Source organism: Poecilia formosa, unplaced genomic scaffold, assembly GCF_000485575.1.
Source record: "Poecilia formosa unplaced genomic scaffold, Poecilia_formosa-5.1.2 Scaffold19, whole genome shotgun sequence".
In the NCBI taxonomy this organism is placed as follows: Eukaryota; Metazoa; Chordata; class Actinopteri; order Cyprinodontiformes; family Poeciliidae; genus Poecilia; species Poecilia formosa.
Genome location: NW_006799958.1, coordinates 2,831,567 through 2,840,372, shown reverse-complemented (window position 1 = coordinate 2,840,372; position 8,806 = coordinate 2,831,567). Strand labels below are relative to the sequence as shown.

The window sequence follows — 8,806 nt, the reverse complement described above, 5'->3', positions numbered from 1 at the left end:
GGATTACCATATTCAACAGGACAGAGATCAAGCCATTATAGAGTGAGGACAGAAGGAGGCTTTCTTTCACACACACACAGACACACACACACACACACACACACACACACACAGATTCGAAGAGAAAACAGCAATGAGTGTAAGCTGGATTTGCTCGCATTGTCATGGAAAAGCAGCCAAGGGCCCGGCGATGGCAGCACTCCTCCAACAACCGCCTGATTCGTTCCCACCGCCGCGAGCGGGGCTCAAAGCCCGGCGGGGAAGAAGCTGCTGAATGCAGCAGCTGAAAGATCGAGAACGCATTCGACCGGCATCTGGAGTAAAGGATGCAGGCTCAGCACAACAGTCTTCATTTGGTAACTTTCTCCCTGGTTGGGAAAGACTTGCGAATGAAGACAGGAGGAAGTGGAGTCTTGTTTTTCCTCGTCGCATAGTCTCTCAAAAATATTACATGTCTCTGTTAAAAATTCCCAGATTTTTCTCATGCAAAACATGAGATTATGATGAATGTTTTTTTTTCAGGTGTGATGTGAGATTTGTATTGTACAATTCAGCTGAATAAAACATTTATTAAAAAATGGGTGCAGTAACCCACCTGTATAACTTCAGATTCAGTCTTCTTTGGCAAGACTCCATCAGCATCCCACATATTGACTTGGTAATGTTTATATCTAATCGATCAGACTGTGAAGACAACTCTGGTCCCCGACTTCTACATGTGATTCCAAGTATTTTCTGTCAACTCTGGTATCTGGCTTTATTAGTTTGCTTAAACTCAACGTGATGATGAAAAATAAAATACAGGAGATCCTTCCTCTGCCCACAGCCTTCAGCATCTACAACAACTCTCTGAAGAATCTTGAATAGTTTGAGTTACAACAACGTTTAACTTCCCTTTGGGATCAATAGAGGACTTCTGAATTGAACTGGAGCTATTGACAACTTTCTTCATTTTGACAACAGGCGAATATCAATCTGATGAAAAATAACCCCACATCCTGCCAACACCATACTCCATTGATATTCTTCAGTTTTTGCTTTTGCAAATCATTCCAGATGGAGCTTTGGTTCAGAAGTGTAATTTCAGTTTCATCAGACCATAACACGTTCTCTACAAAGGTTGTAGGAGATTTCAGCTTGGTCTACTTTCTTTGGAAGAAAACTATAATAATTTACATCCCTATTCCTTAATACAAATCTATGGTGAACACAGGAGATTGCTGTCACATGTAGAACACAACCAGTACTTGTTGGAAATTTATGCAGGTCACCCAGTGTCGCTGCTGGCCTCTTGGCCTCCTTAACCAGCTTTAAATTTCACCTTTTTGTCTGTTTTGGAAAAATATCTGGAGAAAAAAACCCTGGATATATATTTTTTGCAAAACCTATGCTTGCCTTTTCTGTGTGTTGGCACGTATGTATTACCGTAGAGTTTTGTACCCTTCTTCTGAGTGATACATTTGCACAACAGTCCTTTAAACTGTCTTTAACCTTTTCTGCACACTTTAGCTTCTAAGGGATGCAAATGAGTAAATATTAAGAAATCCTACCAGGACGGCAGAGCTTTATTCCTGGTTAATCAGGATTAGTGTGTAGCTTTTGATTATTTTAGTTGCAAAAATATTGCCGAGATATCATTTTTGACATTTGAATTTAAATCATTTTGATAAATTTGAGTCACAATTCAAGTGTTTTCTCATGATTTATTTCATGTTTGCATCACAGCATTTTAACTAATGCAAAAATAAAACAAAATGGAACTGAAATTCAAACACCTTCTGCTGATGCAGAAGAAAAAATCAGATTGCAAGGCCAAGATTGACCCAGCAATGATGAGTTTCTCAGTATGTCAGCAGAAGCCACACCACCTGCAATAAGGTTTTGCGAAAGATTAACATCAATAAAACTTTATTCACAATGAAGCAGAGACACGATGATCTGTGAAGTTTGGCAGAGGCCTAGAAATCTCAGGGAGCTTGGAGGGCGTGTTGAGAGATGGAGGACAAGTGGAACAAGAGAAGAAGAGTGTTATATCGGTGTAATTGTTGGAGACACAGTGCTGTGAAGGCCGTAGAAAGAGGGGGAACCTGTTCCCTGGCTGCTGCTGTGATGGATGAGGTCACTGAGAGGGCTTCCCCAAAATGCAGTGTCTTCATGGGGTCAGACCGAGGTCGACTGGAGGTCAAAGTGCAACTGAAGGGGAGACTAATGTCTGAAAGTGTCCAAAAAACCTAAAATGATCTGTAGCTGTTGTATTTGATGTACCAGGCAAATGCTGGACAAATGGCTACAACCCAACACAAAATGTCATTTCTTTACCGTTTACTTCTTACTATAATTAGTACTTGTTTTATTGTTTTCCGTTAAGTTTGAACCATGTCTGAGTGGTTGTCTTTGTTCACCAAAAGTAGTATAATCTCAATATTAGACTTTAATTGAGTCCCTTTTCATTTCTATTCAGAGAAAACTGAACAGGAAATTGGGACCAGTTTGGATATTTTTTTTATTTGATTCTGAATTTCAAAGTGTTATTTATTCTTGTTCAAACTTTACAAGAACTCAGTTAAAAGACCAGTTCAAGCCGATAAAAAATGAACTGGTTCATGCTTGTTGTTCACCCTTGTTCCTTATATCATTCATGGGTGTTTGGATTTTTGTTTCCATTTGTGCTTGTGTTTAGACCGCCTTCTTGCTGTTTATTTATATTTGTTTATGTTTTGCCGTATTCTATTCATTTCTTTTGTATTCATTATTGTTCAAAAGGTCTTGCCATACAATTCATTCCTTTGTGTTCGTTTCTCTATTTATTCTTCTGTTCTTCTGCTATCCTTATGCCACAGGATTTAGTTTCCTTAGGTCAGTTTTATTCCCTTTCCTCTAGTTTATTCTTTCTCTGATTCTTAATTCAGTTCATAAATCAGTTAATAAATCACCTGATTTCCTCACGTGCAGCCAATGTCCTACTCCGCTCATCCTTTAGCATTTAAGCTAACTGGTTTTCGACGGTTTCTTCCGTTATTTTGTCCGTTGCTCTCCCCAGTCCATGTCGTTTCAAGTTCTGTACATAAAATGACCGTGTTTGTAAGTTTTGTTTTTACTTTTTACGTGTTATGAAACAATTTCTCCGCATTTTGGTCCTTGTACACTCCCAACCGTAGTTGAACTAGTTCCAAAACAAACGACGAAATTTTATGAGCACAGCCTGCTGCATGCTAATAAATTAGAAATGTGGGGCAGATTAAATTATCTTCTAAAAAATGCTGTTTTGAACAGAAATCATGGTTTGATATAGTTCTAGAGTTAAGAGCCTGAAAAATGACTTACGACTTTGGTTAAAAATGATAAAGGACAAACTCATGTTTTTAAATACAGCAGATTTAAGTTTTATCATATTTTTTTAATAAGTGACTTCATGGCATTTTCATAACAGAGTGACACAGGGAGGTGTAAAATACTTTTTAGGTCTCTTTTTCTTGTCAAACTGCACTTTAAGGTTTACATCACTTTCTTCAAATGACAGCCCACTAAGAAAGCGTATCCATCCTCTTTTTGTAAAGTTTTTATGTTTTTCTTTATTTTAAAATCTAAACGTAAATATGTAGAAACATACTTTGAACCACTTGAAGCACTATTATACCATTATGTGCTCCTATTTTGCTTTTGAACTTGGATGCACATTCACCACCCGTTTCCTCAGTTTATTTATTTAAAATGAGCTTCATTGTTGCTTTTCTTCTTCTGCCGTTTATCTAATAGTCGCCTTTGTATTCTGTGTCTGAAGATGGATAGTAATAGACACAAAATAGTTTGTTTTCCAATGCAGAATGTGTTGCCTTTTCAGATCTTTCAGCCTACTTCAAGTTGTCAGGCAGGTTCGATTTAAAAATATTGATTGCACATTAATACGGATATGGATATGGCTAGTGAAGCTGAACCAAAACCACGTGGTGAGGAGGTGATTATTACACTTTCTCTGGCCAACATGTTATATGGTGATCCCAAACACACAGTAGCCTGGACTGAGCCCACTCTCTCCAGTGCTGGTACTTTGTATTCCTTGGTGGGAGGGCTGGGAGTTGGAGTAGCTGTGTGTGAAGGTGACGATTTTCAACTGTGTTGGAGTCACTTGGTAAACGCACACCATAATTACTGCTTATTAGAGGCTATAGGGGCCCATTAGTGGCACAAGCCCGGCCCCTCTCTGCCGGTCTTCTCATTATAGAAGCCAGCACAGTCCAGTCTGCCTCATTACCACCTGCCTGTTAAACTCCCTCACACACACACACACACACACACACACACACACACACACACACACACACACACACTGCAGGTGCTACCAGATTGAAGTCAGGTGGTAACTTAACGCTCAGCAAATCGTGGAAAGAGTGTGTGTTATTAGCTTTTACTACAATATCATTAGATTGCCATTTATCTCACATTATTTATGTATTGTAAACATTTCAGTGACATTGACAGAAACTAGTTCAAGTTGATAAACGGGGATAATAATTTAACACTAAAATAAGTACATTTTAGATCGGGGCTTTACTGATTAAAGTGGCCTATGGAAGAAAAAACACCACATCCAGTTGGAATTTTATTTTAGAATATTTTTACATGATCAGTGCAGTTATTTCTTCATTCGTTTGATAGTGTATATTGTTCTTAGCTTGCTTAAGTGTGTGGAGAATTGATTCCTTATGGACTTATGATGTGCGCAGTTTTGTCCTTACTTCTGCCTGCAACTCCTGGTTTATCCATGTTGATGTGACTGAAATTAACAGCTTTTAAAAAGCGCTTTTAAATGTTTTGACCGTTTCTCAATTTATTCCATTAGCATATAGTTTGACGGTGGACAAGTTTCCATTTCAGCGCATTTAATTTAAAAGTTATGATGCAAAAATGCATGCATCTTTATGGTGTAGGTATTCGTATATGGAGAGATAACTTTTCTTCTTTTTTTTTAACAGTTCAGCTCTGGAAAATAAGGAGGGGCAAGTTTGCCATCATCAAGAAGGTAATACATTTTTTTAATAAAATTATTGCCTTGCCAACAAGTTGAACAAAACATATAGAGAAAGATTATTTGTGGGCAAAGAAAGATCATAGCATGTCTCATCAGTTAGACTTGTTTACAGCTGGCGAATTTGCATTGGATGTTCATCTGTGGTAAAATAAGTAATTCTCAACCATGCCAGCCATGCCATGTTGTTCACTGTGCCACAAACAAAAGCTTCGTCTCAGACGGCAGGGTCAGCACTGGGTGCAGCTGCCGCTGCTGCCTCCATCAGTTTGATCAACTTCACAGCCAGACCCCCCTACCATGTCAACACTGATTTTAATACAGACTGTTTTTCTTCCCCAGAAGACCGTCACCCACTCCCCTGTGCCCTCTGTATCGCTTACAGTTTCTTAGTTTGGTCTCTTTGACTGTAGCACAGTAGCAGAAGCTGGCAGCTGCCCATACTCGGTGTTTGATTTTTTTTTTTTCCTTTATTTGTCTCTCCTTTCAGCCATCTTTAGAACTGCTGCTGTTGATTGCACAAACATCACAGGAGAACCAGTAGTTCTGCTCACTTTCTGTTTTTCTTGTGAATACAGGTGAATTTTATTCATACGAGGCTTCCAAGAGAGCAGATGGCTTCAATTAAAATAAAAACAGGGAAGAGAAAAAAGGGTTGCGTTGTGAAAAACAAAGTTGGAGGCATGTTGTTAAATGCGGCTGGGGATGGAACAGAAAGGTGTTACTGGTCCAAAATGATGTGAAGTTGTAAAAAACTTAACATTTTCTAGTCTGAAGTTTTTTTTATTATATTTTTTTATTTATTTAATGTCATTTTGAACATTTTGGCATACATAAAAAGATCACTACGTGTGTGAGAATACCAATATTTCACTTCACACTGAACACACCATGCCTGAGGTAAAACATGGTGGTGGAAGCAGCATTCCATGGGGATGGAAAAATAGAAATATCTTTTATTAACTCATAATAGGGACATTTCTGTTCAACTGCAGCAAAACAACAGAAAATAGACTCACAAAAGAACAAGAAATATTGCACAGCAAGGGCAAAATTTCAACATAAATGCCATTAGAGAAATGTGCAACTGAATTTAATTTAAAAAATTTACAAAATGTGCATGTTTCTTTGAGTATTAAAATAGACCCTTTACAATTGGTGACAATAAAAAACCGTGCAATATTAACATTGTACAGGTACCAGCATGAATGTAAACACTGAGTTTGTTGCTAGCATAAAAGTGAACCTCTTAGAAAACACTGGAGTGCTACTTTGTGTTTATATATCACAAAATCATAAAGCATGTGGTTGAAATGTGACAATGATCAAGTGATATGAGTCCATTTACAATGAACTATAGAAGGTTCTGTGTCAGCTGGTATCAGTTTTAGTGTTAAAGTCACTGATATATTTTGATCCAAAGTAAATGAGTGCTGGGATAAATATATATTATACCATGCATGTCTTAAAAAATTCAGAGAAACATCCAAATGACTCTGACTTTGATTCTTACCCAGAGTGAAGATCATCCATCTCGAAGCACTCACTAGTCTCTTGTTTAATTAGAGAAGAAAGGCATATGATCTCATCACCTGCCTTAACAACAGGTTTCTCCCATAAGAATCTCTCCGTCTCTCGCTCAAAGGGTGTGCTGTTTTAAGGTGGATGCATGGCATTCAACATACCGCCGTATGCGTGTTTGTGTGCTTCCACTCCAGAGTGCTCCAAACTGTGAGGACAGCCCCTCCAGAAAACACAGGCCAGGCTCTCCAAACTCAAAGGACGAGCTCCATTCACCGCCTGGCAACGCCGCTGAGAAATGGAGAAGAGATGGGCAAAGCGGAATGGGTGGGCAGTAAATTATCCGCTTTTGGAAAGGGAAGACAAGATATTTATTTATAGCATTCAATCGGGGCACTCGGGAAGGGCTGAAATGGGCTTGGGAGGGGCTGGGGGTTACATCTTTTGCTAGGGGCATCTTAGGTGGTCAGCTCTGACCTGCACTAACCTCTTGTATCCTGTCTTATTCTCCCACCCTTCCACTTGTCTTGTACCCGACGCTCCCGAGACCTCCTTGGCAATTAGGGAACCAGTCACACCCACTCCCTGCCCCCAAAAGGTAGTAAATTTTCCCCCCTTTGGCCATCCCTATGACACACACACTCACACATCCCCAGAATTGAGGCTTCAAGACGCCATTCAGCCCAATGCCTGCTTGCTTTATTCCCCACTCTACATTTTATCACCACCCCTTGTTTTGTTTTGCTGTCTCAATCCATCAATCTTCCCATTAGCCCTCCATATTACGGAAACCATTGGGGAACGCCTCCTTTGCACCAGCCCTCCATGCCCGTCTTCCTCTGTCTGCACCTCCTTCAGCCTCTACTTGCTCTCTGTTCCTCCACCCCAGAGTCTGGCGTCCCTCTTATTCCTACCTGTTGCTGCCTCATGATCATGCAGCGTCTCTTGCGACCCTCACCTTCCAACTCAAAGTTGACGCCAGACAAAGAAACAGTAAAAGATGGAGAAGATGCACGTAGAAAGTAGAAGATCAGGGATGGTGAGGGTGGGGAGTGGAGGGGGCAGCAGCACTTTGGGTGGTATGTTTTCTGCAAGGGTGGGACACAATGCCCCCAGTGTTCAGGCGGGCCCGTAGGAGCTTGTTTTACAACAGGGGAGGGGCGGCCATCAATGGCCAGATGATGTGAAACACCCTGAGCCGATTCACGGTGACAAACAGCACCTCCCCAGCCCTCACCAAGCAGACCCCCACCTCCTACTGGTCCTTTCTGCCTTCTCCCGTCACCTCCCTCCTTCTCTCCACACATTCTGTTCTGTTGGACCAAAACCAGGACGGCCGTGGAGGGCATGCAACAACACCACAACCGAGTAGATGGGAAGTGAGGGGGCACACACACCTACCCGTTCTCAAAACTTCTCACGTACATAATGCACACCGTCGTCTTCACGTGGGAAGAACTTCCTCTCCTTCCCTTGCATCGAGCGTCTTCTGACTTATTTTCGGCTTTCCATTCATTAAAATGCAAAATGGCTTGATCAAAGGATATTTGGTAAAGAAACAAGAGCTGGAATGTTGTTGCCAACTGGATGCAAAGTCCTGGCTTGGTTTTAGAACTCTTTTCTCCTGGAGACTTGTTCCCCGTTTGGGATGCCGAAGTTCGTTCAGCTCTGTTAGCAGCAAGTTTTAAAACCATGTTCCATTCAGGAGTGGCCCTAGTGACTCCTGCTTTTCTCTCTCTTCTCTTCGTCTCATGGTGATTAAACTGGCCTGTCTTCTCATTTTAACTGCAGTTTGGGTAGTACATTATTTGGAAAAATTATTCATTTCTTTAATTTATTAAGATCTACCCATAAGATGAAGTTCGTCAGGCATAGACACAATTAGGTTTACTGTTCTCAAATTATTGTAACACAATTTATCACAAACAATGACTTTAGGGGTGGATGACGTTACCTTGTTCGGTTCACAGCAGCGATCTCATTAGTAGTTTTGTGCTTGTAGCATGCGTTTGTTGCTGTGAGTTGCTGTAGTTGATCAGGAAAACCTGGTGTAGAGTTCTAGTGTTTATTCTCTTATCGTGACATCATATTTTGTTGTAAGTATGGAGGAGGACACGTCCTATTCACACAAAGTTATTTCAACGCCAGTATTTCCTTTTTCAGTGTATCCGAGTATTGCATAAAGGATGATCATTGGCAGTGCGCTGTCTCCAACCTTTATTTCCTGTCTTAACAATCTGCAGTTTGTAAATATTAACC

The 8,806-nt window shown here is 40.4% G+C and overlaps 1 long non-coding RNA gene across 1 annotated transcript; it reads left to right on the top strand.

Annotated features, from left to right (window-relative positions):
- The first annotated feature begins 2,834 nt into the window (after positions 1 to 2,834).
- On the top strand, positions 2,835 to 8,083 carry LOC107835728 (uncharacterized). The gene is made up of 3 exons (XR_001661538.1): positions 2,835 to 3,081; positions 4,974 to 5,020; positions 6,745 to 8,083. It is a non-coding gene; the product is annotated as an uncharacterized LOC107835728 (long non-coding RNA).
- Positions 8,084 to 8,806: the final 723 nt, after the last annotated feature.